Source organism: Pagrus pagrus, assembly GCF_965226575.1.
Source record: "Pagrus pagrus genome assembly, chromosome: 8".
NCBI classification, from domain to species: Eukaryota; Metazoa; Chordata; class Actinopteri; order Spariformes; family Sparidae; genus Pagrus; species Pagrus pagrus.
This window is the reverse complement of record NC_140192.1, coordinates 27,453,309-27,468,993: the sequence shown is the minus strand read 5'-3', so window position 1 is coordinate 27,468,993 and position 15,685 is coordinate 27,453,309.

Here is a 15,685-nt window from a genome sequence, read left to right as displayed (position 1 = left end):
ACTTTATTTATTTTTTATAAAAAGTTAAAGCCATGCCAACATTTAAATGGTTTTAATGATAGATACTGATTGTATTTCTTTCTGTTTGACCTGATTGAGAGTAGGATTAGACTGTCACCAAGAGACAATCACACCTTTAACACCCTTTGAGAATATATCTCACATGTGAGTTGATCTGAGGTGTGTAACTGTAGCTCCAGGCATTGGTCAACTCTAAGTTCATTCAAATATTTAACAGCATTTAAAAAAAATAATAATAATTGCTGCCATTTGCTGTTTTTACTCAAAGTTTTTGGGATCAAGCTGCACAATCTTTTTTTTTTTTTTTACACACTCAATTGAATAAAACTGATTTTATTTAGTTCTGCATTGGCACCACAAAGGGGCGCCAGAGACTAAACTGATGAGGAAACATCAACTTTACATCTCCTTCCTCCCTCTGAGTCTAACACACACCTCTGGAAGGTTGAGGTGGATCAGCATCACAAGATAAATATGTTACACAATGATTTATACCATGAATCATAAAACTGAACCTCACAAATTTAAACTGAAAATATGAACCTGTGTTTGTTCATTTTAAATGTCTGTTTGTTTTTTAACCACAATAAATATCTAATATCTGTTTTCAGGGGGTCTAGTTTGTCTGGTATTAAATGTGTATATTAATTGTGCATGTTAACTGTGTGCGTCATGACTAAACGAGCACTGGCGAGTGAGGAAAATGTTGGAAACACGGCAGGATTTTTTTATTTAGTTTTAATCTAATAAAAAAAAACACAATGGAAAATATTGTAACCTTCGTGTAAGATCTTAAAGAAACAGAAATCTAATTTAAATGTATAATAATTGGCCATCTTTGAATATAACAATTGAGCACTGCAAGTATAAATATGTATAAATACTTGCCACTACATGGTTGGATAGATGAACCTACAATATTGTTAAATCAATGGGACCCCGACCAGTGGTTAATAGTCATATCTCACAGAGTTGCATTTTCAGTCTTCATCATTATAACATCTGCTTGCAAACCTTGTATAAACAGTGTTTTATTTGCTGGATAATATTCAGGGTTTTCTGTGAGCAGGAGGGACCTTTGCCTTTCCCCTGCCTGCTGTCTACTGTTAGGAGCATCAACATGAAATGAATGCGGCTGTGTGTTTCTTTTTTCTTTTTTTTTACTGAGTGTGAGTGACAGGTTGGCAGCTCAGGTGAATATCTGACCTAATCTGTGTGCAGGTGGGTGATCAGCGCAGAGAAAGGAATCGCTTTGTCATTGCACGTGCTTCTTGTTAAACAAATCACTCCTCTATTCTCCACCGTGATTTGCTTTTTCCCCCCCCCTTTCTTTTTCGGGGGGGATTGATGCACAAGCGAAGGTGCAGCCAAGGTATGGTGATTAGAGATGGTTTTGTTGATCCGCAGGAATGATCATGGTATTGATAACATTTCAAACAAACTCATAATCAAAGGGTTTCCTGTTGAAGTTGTAATCTTTTCTGAAATGGGGCTTTGTTAGCTCAGTGTCATTTGGTTGACCAGGAATTATTTGGCGGTAAGCTAATGGGGCTGGTTCTGAGTGGTGCAGCGCCAGGGATCGTATAGGGGCTCCAGGTGGTGTGGCCCGGGGCTCTGATGTGCTGCTCCTTTTTAATCCCAGATGACATTGCAAAATCCCCAAACCCCCTGCCCCTGTATGAGACTGTATAGGAGCAGAGACCAGATGATTTGTTTAAAGAGCACATATCATGTATCAAACTGAGGGAATAAGGAGTTCCACTGTTTTGTGTTAAGCCTGAGACCATAGGTTATGCTTAATATGAAAGATAGGTATTTATTCTCTGTCTGAAAAGGGCACGTGTGTCATTCTGCTAATAAACTCTCATAAATCTAACATTATTTGGTTTTTAATATTTTTGATCTATCAGTTTTTTTGATTTTGTGTCTCGACTGCAATTTCTCAAACAAACACCATCACATGTGTAGTATATGTCGTGTCTATTGCAATATTAAAAGCCATCAAACTATTCTGCCGCGGTCAACAAATACCACTCTGACCGTAGTTTGTTTGGTAATGTTGAATAAGTAGCCCAATTTTTAAGCTTAACATGAATAACACATTGTTTTCTATGTGTGCCAAGAGTCCCAGAATACCTTGGCTGTCAGAGCCGGGGAGAACAATGGTCTCCCAGTGCTCCTGTCCAGAAATAGTCTATAGCTCACTGATGGAGAACATATTTCCCAATAGCAGGTGTCTGAGTCAGTCAGTGCCTGATCCTCACCATGACTGTAAATGAAAGGGCCAGCTCGTCCAGGTGCGGGTGCACCTCTTTGGCCCTCTCAGGTTTCTCCTTGATGGAGGAGCTTTTTGTGGAAGAATGAACAAGAGAAATATTGACATTAAACTATGTATATTTCTATTTAAAAGCATATTAATCATTTTTTTAATTTATATTCAACATAAAGGCAATTAACTCCTGGAAGCTAATGCGACTCAGTTATGTAATCTGTCCAGACTGTATAAATGTAAGTGTTGTTCTTGTTTCCAGCACATAAGATAAACGCTTTGTCTCGTACAAACAGTGGAAACATCATGCCTCCAAATCCTTTTGGGTTTTTGGAAGTGCACTTTTGAGGCAAACACAGCGTAAGCTTATGAAATATTTATATACCGCCATGATAGTCAGTTTGACATATCTTCATTTCATTTTAAAAATCAGCTGGACTCCAACCAATGCCAATCGAGGCAAAACATCGAAAGCTAAGAGAGTTTTAGCAGTAAGTACAATAATCACTTGCATTGCACGGATAATGAGCTCTCAGATGTGTCATATATTTGCCTGAGAAATTAAGCCAATTTGTGGAAATGGTGGCCTGGGGTTGAGGGAATACAGAGTGGCTTGTAAAGATGAGTGATATCTGGCACAGCATGAAGAGAATGAGAGGTGTGCTGCCTGGTGCTTAGCTCAAATGAAAGCTCTGATTAGTGGAGCAAAGATCAAAATGACAGAGCGGTGGAGGCTTCAGCTGGGCCTTTGTTATTGATAAGTCTGTCATCTCTGCTGATATTGGAGCAGTAATGGCAGCTGATGATTAGGCCACTCCTGAGCTATTAACTACATTTCTTATCCTTTTACTGGGGCCCAAGAGAGCCTGTTTGAGAGACAAAGGAGTCCTTTATGAGGCTGGCTTCTTAAACGGCATCCACCTGACCTAAAAGGCACAACTGTTACTGTCTTTCTGCCAGGCCAAAGAAGTCAGGGACGAGATACATGTCAGAGGTCGCGGTGTGCTGCTGTTTGAAATGAGGGGGTTCTGAGTGAGTAAGCTGCTGAAAGACGGCTGCAGGAAAATTACAGAAAATTGGCTGTTTTGTCAACATTTCATCAGAAGATTTACAGAAAGCTGACCCCGACCCTTTCTCTCCCCCTCTTTCACAAGGCTAAGGAGATTGAGTGGGTCGGAATTGACTGACAAACAAATCTCTTCTTTATTTCTTTCTCGCTTTCTCTTTCCCTCTCTAGAAGTGATATTCAATATGATCTCCTTTTAATGATCCTAAGTGGCTGAAATTACATATCCTCAACACATATTGTTGAGGTTGCTTTAGCCCAATTGCAGGGCACACTAAGGACATACAAAGCAACTATTAAAATGTTTAAATTCTCCGGTGCAAAGAATAATATGGTAATCATTATGTATCATTATACCATAGTGTACATAGATCCAGTAAGAAAGATAAGATGGGAATATAAAGCTGGCTTGCTTGTGAGTAATAATTGTCAGTCATGGGTACTTGTAGTACTTTTGCAGGTGCAATGGAGTTCATGGGAAGATTGTGGTGAAGCTCAACTCAGCTGAAAAATATTGAAATAACAATTTGATTAAAAAACATATCCATAGCTGGCTGTAACACTTGATCACTAAATGTTGCGATTAAGTTAAAACTACCAAGCAATTTAGTTAGCAGAGAGGTCCAAACAGTTACAATAGTTGGCTAGAAGTAATAAAAATGATCAAACAGTTAATTAAAAGTAGGCTGACAGATGAATAGTGAGCCGAAAGTAATGAATAAACAGTTAGAATATAAAAAGATACATGGTTAAAATAGATAGCCAAAAGTTGCCAGGCTAACAGAACAGTTAGCTAAAAGTGGATGGATAAAAGTTTTAAATCTAGCTAAAAGCTAATACCTAAGCCTATTGGATGGTTTAAACATATTACTAATGATAAATGGGAAATAGATAAAAAGAATTGCTGAACAGTTGATGTCATAGATAGCTAGAAAGAAGTAGCTTAAACAAATGGTTGCAATTGTTAGCTTGAATTTAACAAATAAGTAGTTAGCTAAAAGTAACAGAGACATGGTTGAAACATCCAGCTTCTGCATCTCTGGACTACAATTGTAGTTTAACTGTATGAAAACATTACTGCATTAATATCCACTTCTGTAATATTAATAGGATTAACATGTTTAAAACCAATTCAACGGAACATAACCCTGGACGGGTACTTGAGTACATTTGACAGGGCTGTGGTCAGCACGACTTGCATAAAAGTTGAGGAACCACTGAGCTAGATTGCATACAAGCTTGTTAAGGCGCAGCATTTCCATCTTCAGCTCCGTGCTTTGTCTCTGACCTCAGCTCAGTCCCCTCTCTGCCTCTGGTATTCCCCTACAAAGGCCAACAGGAATCCTAGGCTTGTTGATTTAGCCCCCAGTGGCCGGAGGCAAAGCATCTTTCATTAACGTCTAAAACCTCAGGAATGAGATACTGGCCTCATGATAAGATCTGGTAATGCAGTAACATGGAATTATGGACGAAGAAAATTGCCATTTTGTATATAAGCACCTGTGATCTCCCATGAAAGCCCCCTGTTCCCCAGGTTGGGTCAGTCCCAGGAGAGGCGAGGGTCCTGGAACCCAATCCATCCTGCAGAGGAGAGATTTTCGGGGCTGAGGGCCTGAAGCAATGGAAGGTGCTGCTGTCTGTGGAAGGTCAGCTTAGAGTACAGAGACAGTGATCCTGTGTGCCTGCCGGAGAAAATCATCTCCTACCCACAGGAGACGTGTTCATAGTTCTGTTTGTGGTCAGCAAACGCTTTAAGGTCAACACAAGGCATTTATGAGACACTCCAGAGGTATTGTCACAGTACTTTATCAGTTTACCAGTAAGTGTGGACAAATCAGAGAGCTGCTGTGAGAATATGGGAGTTCTTGTTTCCTCCATTGCTCTTAGAAAAGTATGTCAGCCTTGCCACTTTTAGAAAGGTGTTTCTTTATCGGAGCCTCTGCGGAGAGAACGTGTCAAGAACAATAGATTTATGTGGCACCCTGACATTTTGAAGAAGTTGGATACCCTTTTATTCGAGCGCTGAGGTCAAATTCAGAATCCTCCAGAGCCTGGAAGAATGCAGGTGTTCTTCTCCCAGCAAACAGCCTGAGGAGAAAAACATCTCCCTTCACCATCCTTGAGCCTACGGCATCCTGCAGCCTGTGAAATGGCACGAGCAAAGCTGTTCGCATGGCACTCACAGTGATGAAGTTTCCAATATGTTCGGTCTTGGCATGTCTCGGTCATTTACACATCATTGTGTCAGAGAACTATCTGTTGGAATCCAAGCCAAGGATTTCTTCATTTCATCCAAACTGCAGGTCCTACAGGGATATTACGGAGACGGGGTTATCTGATTTTCCCAGGCTTTCCGTATACGTAACCACAACAATAATTTTGAATGGCCAGTACTCAACTCATTGCCATTGCTGGCAGTGAGTGTGATCAACTGGAAAGAGGAGGCTGGAGAGAAGAAAGAGAAAAGTCTTATTGTGGCAGAACTGATGTGTTTTTGTCTCCTCTGGATAGTTTCTTCATCACCTCTTTAAATTTTAAAGCATTTGGCACGCAGCCTGTGGCAGGTTCTCTTGAGGAAGCAGCAAAGAAATGAGGGTCAACGGTGCCATAAATCTTAGCCTGTCCACTTTGGAATCAGACACGGACACTTGAGATGTGCATATTTAATCAAATGTTCATGCCGATGTGTCTTGAATGTCCAAGTCAAAAGGATTTTTATATAAACGATCTGTCGCTAGATACTAACAAGCGGGAACAAAGCTGTTTATCCACTCGAGACCCGCAGTGCCGAGGGGTCTTTATTGTGTTTTCCTATGATGCAGAGTGGATAACATGCATGAAATGGCACATAAGTCCTGCCTTTGGGTTTGGAAAGGCCTGAGGGGGTGGAGAGCTGGCAGCCATGTTTTTGCACCTCATTCCAGAGCAATGCAATAAGTGACATAACTTTGGCCTTAACATAAGAAAGAGACTTACACTCAAAGACGAGCCATCCTGTAACCTCTGTCCTCCCTGTACAGGATCAAAGCTCCAGATTTAAAGGAGCAGTTGACACAAAAATGAAAAATTCAGTCATTATCTACTCACTCCCATGCCGATGGAAGGTCGAGTGAAGTTTCGTAGTCCACAAAACATTTCTGGATCTCTAAAGCAAAATGGCGCTGCTTCATTCTCCTCCACAACTAGAAATGGTAGAAATGGCTGCGGACTTGTTTTAAAAGGAAATAAAACAACGTGTACTAGATCACAGCTCATGATTTAGGTTCCATGTGCCTTCATGAGTTAAGCTGTATTGGACACACTAAAGTCATTTTGTTTTTCATCATTTTTTTTCTTATTCAAGGCATATTCCAGACCAAAAATTGAAAAAAAAATTATTTGCAAACAAATCAGAAATCATGTTGGAATTAATGGACTTCGGGTTCGCATACGTACACAGAGTTATATCCGTAAACGAGTGTTAGTGTGTCCCCAAAACTAGCATGTGCTCTTATCATATGCAGCATAAGATGGACTCTTATCATGTGGGCTTTTTTTTTTCATGAGAAATAAAATAAAATCATCTTTAATGGTGCAGGAACAACTCAACTGTCTACCATTCTCTGCACCAGAGTCTAAGACTAAATTGCAGCTCTGTCGGAAGGGAAAAAAACAAACTCTCCAACATATATAATGTAAATACTTTCTGGCAACAGAGAGGGGTATAAGTTCAAGACAATATTTGGAGGCTAGGAGACTGACAGTAATTCAATTAGACAGGAATCCTCAGCCGTACTTTGGGTCAAAGTTATCCATGTTAATCAGTAGAGACCGGAGACATATAAGCTGCTGGTTTCCTGCTGGGGCTACTCTGTCTGCCTGGGCACTGTTGTCATGCTTTGCATTAAATATTAAAACATGTGTCAATACAAACTCACAATTAGCAATTCATTGTCATTAAGAAAATATTAGTTAAACCAACTATCAAAAAAAAAATTCTATTTGTAGTCACTAAATTAAAAAATGAACATTCGACTGAATGTTGAATCTAAAGACATGTTGACTAGTCATAGCAGGGAGGCACAGGTGTAGATGATCACATTAATGAGGGTTGTTGTTCTGTGCATGCTGGCTCACTATCATGGCTCGCTGGGACACTTGCATTGAACAGAGCATTTGTTGATGTTATTGGTAACACCTGTGCTTTTCCTGCTATGATAAATCAAAATATTCTCTGTGCAAGAGGCCTGTTGTGCTTGAATCCAGGTTTGATATATTGATTTTCCCCAATTTTATTCGATTATTGCCTTCTTAAATGATAGAAAATATGGATTATATGGGAGATAATAAACTAAGAATACACAAAATGGACATTATTTGTAAAGATTTTTTGTTGTTATTGAGTTAACTTTGAATTATATATTAGTGGATAATCAATAGAAAATCTGAAGTGCAAATTACAAAAGAGAAATTACAATGATTAAAGGATAGGCTCATTTTTCAAGTCTGTCTTAAATCAATATTGACATGCCCCTGTGTGCATTTAAACAGTTATTGGTTGCTGTAATCATCCCTCCTGTCTGCACCGGCCATGATAACATCTCTTCCTGAAGCCATTACAAAGGAAGTGCTGCGGGAAAAAATACACAAAAACGAGGACGTGGATTTTGTCCCCCGTCACTTTTATTGGAATCGCCCCACTGTAATATAGGAACAATTACATATTAAACACAATTAAATATTGTTTAAAGGGGCAATTTGTATGATGGGGCCAACACAACACAACAGAATGTGAAGAAACAACAGTGTTGACTTTATGTCAAAGACGTCTCTGTACTGTGTTGCAGAGCTATACTGAGGTTAGCATGCTAACCATCCGGCAGCACCACTTGGAACAGCAAGAGGCAGCGGTCCGGTACGCCCCTGTGCTCTGGTGAATTTGCTACTTTTCACAAGCTCTACAGATTGAAGTGTAGTTAATGAACAAAATCAACTCACAAAATGTCAAGAAAGGAAAATTTTCCTCACTAAAAACAAAGATATAGCAGTTCACCATCTGAATTCCAGACCGGCTTAACTGCCTCGTTAACTCATCGTAAACACACACTTCTTTCGAATGCAAAATAAACTCAGTAAAACTCACCACCACAGTCTTGGTTGGTCTTTTCCACAATCACCTCTGGTTTGGCTGAAATAAATCCTCAGCTCACCAAGAAAGACGTGAATATATTCCACCTTTACACGCCGTTTATTACGCCACTGGCTCCACGGCTAACTGAGCCGTGAGCTAACGGTAGCTAGCTAGAACTAAGGACAGCTAGCAAACAGCAGCAGTTGTCGGTGACTTTGGTGGTATGCCGCCCCCAAATTAGACCTTTCAAGACATACATGAAACAATGCAAACAATGACAGTAAAGTATATCGTATCAAAATTGCCATCACATTTCACCTTATTCAACACCTAAAGTGACAATCGTAGCTTTTAATGTCAGCATTTCTTTAATAACCGCTAGTGCCAGTGGACAACAATCACAAGTTTTCACATCAATCATCTGCACATTGTTAACCTGTTAGCAACACTTCCTTATGTCTCATTTACACCTACAATTGTAGTTTGTTTTCTTTTATATCCAATTTAATGCCACATTTAAAAGAGGAGGCTCCGTCAGTTTCCATCAGCTTGGTGGCACATTTCCTCTAATTACCCGTCTAGGTCATGGCAAGTCGTGTCACGGTCTCGTTATTTTCACAATGTGAAAGCAAACTTTCCTACAAAGCCCTAAGTGGTTTGCTTTATAGCACTTGGCATTCGTTGTAAACAACCTTAAAGAGCGTAGCGCCTCCTCTGTGTTTTAGGAAGTGCCATGGGTATCTTCTGAACGCCTCGAGAGAGAAAGTGATGCAGTGAATACAAAGATAGTATTTCAGATGGTATTCTGAATGGTCCGGTTTGGTATCAGAGCGAGCTGTGACCCTGAGCGTGCCAGTTGAAGACTGCGGCTGTCATCTGGACACTTTGCACCTCGGGAGATGTCTGCAGAAAGTAATTACTTCAACGAGGACGCTGTCAGCTCAGCTCCAAGCAAATGATCTATTGTTTGAAAAAACAAAACAAACCAGTATATCAATTATTAAGACGGATCAGTGTGGGACCAAGGGGACTGTTGGTAGTTTCTTTCTGTGTATTACAGTGTCGGGGGTAACATGCGACCAAAGTTACGTCTTACAGGAATATATCACAAACCCATAATGGAGTTATACAACGTGTTTCTAATAAGACTGTGGCGATTTTACTACAGTTACTATATCCAGTAATACATACGTATTTATTGATGTTTTGTTTTTTAAAACAGACTTTATCCAAACCATGCCACTTCCACCTGCCGCCAGAAAAAATCCCTCAAAGAAGAATGGCGTTAGCAAAATGCTAACGCTAAGCTTACTGTGGGAGATGGCGATGCTAGCAAGCAGAAGAGACGGGCTGAGGATGAGCGCGTTGGATCTGCCGTCAGCCAAAATCCTGACAAAACCAGTCATGAGGTAAGCTAACATCGCCATTGAGACCAGTTTATGCTGAGGCTATAGTGGAAAAACTGAAGCGTTCTTTTTACACACCATAATATAATATATATTAATAATAGTGTTAATTAGTTAATTGTAATATATAGTCAAATATAACGCTAATTACCTCGGCCTGGGAGGTTGTGTTGTTGCCTGTGTTGTTTGTTTCTTGGTTGGTTGGTTTGTTAGCAGGATTACACAAAAACTGCTGAACATTTTCATTCATTTCTCAGTAATAACACAATTGTCCCAATTTGATGCTGATCCAAATAAAAATCTGGATCTAGCGGATTTAATATTTTATTTACTTCTACTCCTTAAGAAGAGACACAGCAGGTGAATACTGTAGGATAAAAAATTAACAAAGAAAGTTAGATATCTATCCTAGTTAGCACTCATACGTCTTGCAGACGTCGGCACATGAACAGAAGTTACGTCAGAAAGACGTAGCATGGGGGAGTGTTTGCCTATTGGGGAGACATCGCATCGACATTTGTTTTTCAAAATTCTTGTTTGAAGAAAATATGGATATCTTTTTTTGTATCATGCTATAAACCAGAAAATACTGTGAAAAGCCATTAAAAAAAATCTATTTTACAATGCCTTGTTTAACTCTTTGAAATACTTTCAAATGAGAGTAACTAATAATATGTAATACATTACATTTTGGAAGAAAGTATCAAAATAATTGATTTGAGTAACTGAGCATGAAGATCCAAGTTATTCCAACAATCAGTTCTACCTGCCTACCTTTACCCCCCCACGACTCCAAGAACAGGTGGATGCTGTTCAAAATCGAAGGAGCGAACACAAACACACAGAGAGAGGACAAGAGCCAGAGCTGTCATCCTGACTTTCAGATGAAGTGGGGGATTAGGATGGAGGTGAAAGCATGCTGAGGACCATGGTGACAGCAGATGAAGGGAGATAGCGCAAACTCTTGTGGAATTCACAAGCATTCATAGACGGAGTGAAGGGGGGGCGAGGGTTGCTACGAGAGAGCTGCAGCGTTCTCTGAAGTATTTTTTGGTAATGTAAATTTCATCACAAAATGTCAATAGTAATGATTGAGTAAGTTTTGCTGTGGGGAAAATTACATTTCTGGGAAGATCTGAAAGGTTAAATATGCTTTTCAGATGACAAAGTTCTCCAGGGAGCACAACAGATCGCTGACAATCTCCCTCTGGTTTGAACTGTTATGAAATAACGTCCTGCGTGGGTGTGTGTGTGTGTGCGTGTGTGTGTGTGTGTGAGTGTGCGTGTGACCACAAACCCAGAACACCACCAGTCACACCACTGACAACACTGATATTAATACCAAAAATGATGTCTTACAAATTACAGCTTGTGCTCAGGATATTCTTGTGCGTGTGTGTCATATGTCTTTCCTGGTGTTATGGCTGTGCAGGAATGTGCTTTCCAGTGTGTTTCTTCCCCCGCCGATTCTAGCTGTGGTGGTCCCGCGGCACCAGCCATTCGTCCTTCCACAGACACGCTGACTAGGCCAGCCCGGGCTCAGGTATCTCCACTAACCTCCCCTTTGTCCCGCTTTAAAATAGACTCTTTTGTCTGCTGTTTTCTGCAGGTCATTGTGAGGAGCGCTTCTTAGTGTCAGCTTTAATTCACACTGTAACCCAAGCCGTGATGCCTCCCAACTATCCACGCTGCCTGCCTGGCATTCAGCTGCTCCTTGGAGAGCTGAGGCTGCATTACCGCCACCCTCCCCTCCCCTCCAATAACTGCACCCAAGGGACGACTTGCAAACTTTGTTGCTTAAATATTTAAATAGCCCTTTAATTGACATCCGTCAGACCTCACCCAGAGCACCACCTGAATGCTGCTCTGTGAACATAAAAGAAAATGCTGGTGCTGTTTTTCAGTCAGTGTCTCTTTGTGCTGCAGAGATTAGATTATACTCCATTTTTTCCCCCAAGATCATAGATCGAATATCCAAAGCCGCAATTCATCACTGCAAATTGATCGTTGTCTGCTTCTTTCTTCTTTTAAGGCAATCGTTTTAAAATGGTAGCGTGCAGAAAAAGCTGGCAGGTACACCTACATGCTATTCCTCTGAATGACACTAACTGGGCGCAGCTCAGCAGCCTGCATCGACAGTGTTTCTCTAACCTCTGACCTTAGAATGAACTGGCGTCAAAACAGCTGCTTAAATTGAAGGAACCTCAGTCCAAATTACAACAACAGAACCATGTGATGAGAAATGCGCAGTGGATGATGTGAAATGGAGTTGCGATGGAGGAAATGCACCAAAAAAGTCAACAACGGTGGTATTTTTCTCTTTGGAGCTTAACGTAAGATCCCAGCTGGGGAGATACAGCCCCGGGCTCTGTCTGTCTGTCTACCCTTGAAGAGGAGAAGAAACAACAGGAAAAAAGAGAAAAGAGGCTCATGTTAAAACAGCAAACATCATAACCTGATATCGACACTCAGCTGGGGTTCGCTTCACTTCTGCAGTCTCTGTTTTTCTCTCCTGGGAGGGTGCAATCTATATGGGCTTCCTCAAACTATCTCCGCGGCTAAAAATAAATCCGACACACAGTACAGTTGGTGTTAAGAGTTTAAAAAGTGATCTGGTGAAAATACAGACAGTATTATGATATCAGTGGCACAGATGGTTAACTGGGCTTTCGATCATAGGTATTTTTTCACAGTTTAATATATAATATTCTTATCAGCCATACATATAAACAATTTGTTTTTCAATTGACTGATTTATTTACTTTATTTCATCCATTTTATATAACTAGAATTAGTCAAGTTACAACTTCTGTTCAATCTTTAAATGTACACATATTTCAGAGACTTCATCAGTCTTAACAGGATAAGTCTTGCTATGGTCCAGAGGTGCCCACATTTTTCTCTCTTGGAGAACCAAAACTGAAAGTTAATGGTGGACCGGGGGCCAAGCACCTGTTATGTTGAATTGTTAAGATGCTAAATGGTAGTTTACAGGTATGTGCTATACAGAAGCACAGAGAGGAAACTGAGGAAACAAGTCTTATCTTAAGCGTTATCTCTCCTGTGTTTATGACTAAAGAACAGGTAAAAAAAAAAATGTTTTGCCAGAATAATCTCTTGAAGATCCTCAAATTTTCTCTTTTGCCTTGCGTCTCTGAGCTTCTGTAGGAGGATCCCAAGTTCCTTTAAAGGGGCATTATGTGGTTTTGGAGAGGAAGTTCAAACTCAGAGTTTTAATATTTACAATATTAATGAAGAAATAATACAAACACAGAAATATTTATTTTCCCATAATTGAATAAACAAGCTGTTCTCAGAGGAAACTAAGGTCCCCAGAACACTGTTTGAAGCTAGAAAGGTGGCAGGGTCCGCCACATATAAACAAGGTAACACAGTATGACATTGTGTTGTCCCTAAAGGTCAGTTTGTTTATTCCGTCATGAAAACAAAGAGTTTGTTTATTTAGTTTGTTTAGGTATAAAACAAAACAGTCAATGAAGATGTTTCTCTCCTGATTAAAATTTCTTCCCCAAAACTACACAGTGCACCTTTGATTGACTGACTTCATGCACACATTGTCACTCTGGCTGCTTTGGCCTATTTAAAGAGCATTTTATCAAAACACAAAAAATAAACAAGCATGAACAACGGTTAATAGAATATTTTTCTTTTCATTATCTGTACTTTTATTTTTGCTAGAGAACTCTGGCCGGCCAAAAGAAATGGCCCCACTGTGGGCCGCCCTGCAATAGTCTATGTTTTTGTCATTGTCAACAAATTGAGCAACTAGCAGTTATTTTTATTTTCCATTAATCTGCTGATTCTTTTCATGATTAATGGATTAATCTTTTAATCTATAAAATGTCAAAGATTGTGAAAAATGCTCACCAGAGCCCTAAGTGATGTCATCAAAATGCTATTTTTGTCAAACCAACAGTCCAAAACCAAAAGACTCTTCATTTACTGTCTTCAAAGACAAAGAAGAGCAGTAATGTTTTTTCTATTTTTTTAGAATAACTATTCTCTGCAGTTGGAGAGGATAAACAGTGGCTATGGAGTCACGACAGAGTCGGCTGATATTAAATGTGCACCAAAAATGTGAAGAAACCATCTTTAAAACAACACAGAAATCGTGACAAAGACGGTAGATTTAGATGTAAATCAGATCCCGACGAGTGACCACAGAAAGGTAGAGTTTCCCTCTGACAAGCGGGAGCTGAGTCTTTCAGACGGGATTGCTGTCTTGAGGAATGGAGCGGAGGTTTGTGGGAGCCCGTCTCGGCCCAGTTCACCCGCTCAGCTCACATTCTCTGGGTGAACCCGTGTCCTGGGGCCAGTTGGGCGGCACAGTCTCATGTCTCAAGTCCTCACAGTTCACTGGGCCCTTTAAAGTGAGCACACCCACCAGGGGCCCTCAGGACTACAAAAACTACAAACACTGGGCTGTCCAGGCTCCTATCTGAGACACACAGATGCACACTTGCATGCACACACGCACACACACACCAACTGTTAACAGCCCATTTATCTTTGATACAATGGAGAGACAATAGCGAAGACAAAGATATTATCTGTGTGTGTTGTTAGTAGCACGGGTTTGTAATTCTGCCCTGAAAGTCAGAGTCGATTCTCTGAAATATTCATCTTTTTTTTTCTTCTGTGCAGTTTTTCCTCACAGAGGAGATATACATCCTGAGATGGTTATGGGAGGGAAATGTCAGAGAGCGGATCACTTTTCAGACACGGCACACTCCGGTGAACATACGCACCGAGATCAAAGCGAGCCCTTTGCCTACCGCAGTGCATCCCCAACAGATCTGACAAAGTGCCCCTATTGTGTGACCCTGACCCATTACTGATAATGGATCGCCTCCAGAACCGCCCCCTCAGAGGCCGAACTGGTCCTGCACACAGAGCTGCGGTCTGCGCTCCGAGGACAGCTGCGGCATGTTGATGAACACACACGATATGACATGTCAACTTTCATGCAGTGTGACAGCCTCAAACAGATTAGGAGCAATGTGAAGTTGTTCTTTCTCTTCAGCGTCTCCCTTCAAGAATGTGCCTGTTAGATCTCCACGTGTGTGAATTTGATCTTACCATGTGTTGTACCTTCATGAGTCATCCTAATCACTCCTCTGCTACAACTACACATTTATTCTAATTCAGGAATATGAAGAAGTTCAAAGACAAAGAACAATTGCCAAGTTTTGGCAGGTTCCTCCCAGTTGTTTGATATTTCTGCTGAAGCAGCAATGCACAGGATTTGGTTTTCAACTGAGCTTTTTCTTTCACTTGCGAGGAAAACTCACATCTGTGACCGCTCAGTGCTTTAAACTCTGCTTTGTTTCATTTGGTAACTCAGTAGAGCCACAGATTGTACCAGAGCCAAATGTGGTGTCACTGTGCTGCATTATGTTTTTTTCTTCAAATGAGTCATTAGTTGAAAGAGTGCCGCACCTGGATATGTCATTACATGACTTAACATTACACTGCAGCGTCAGTATGATCTGGCCCGGTGTGTAAAATATTCAAAGGTGTAATTTGTAAGAAATGGCCAGAATTGGACGGTAGCTCCAAAACTATAGGGGGCAGCATAACCGCTGACAGCTGTTCACTAGACTCTGCTGTAGCTAGCTTTGGATATAGCTCAGTTAGCTGCAGCGCTAAGTGGCCCCGTTAGCTGACGGGAGTCCTCATCGCACACTTGGATAACTGTTGAATAAGGAAAATAGGTGTAAAAATATTTCCTTTCTTGACATTTTGTAGGTTTATTTTATTTATTTGTTGGACAAAAAACTAAGTAATGAACT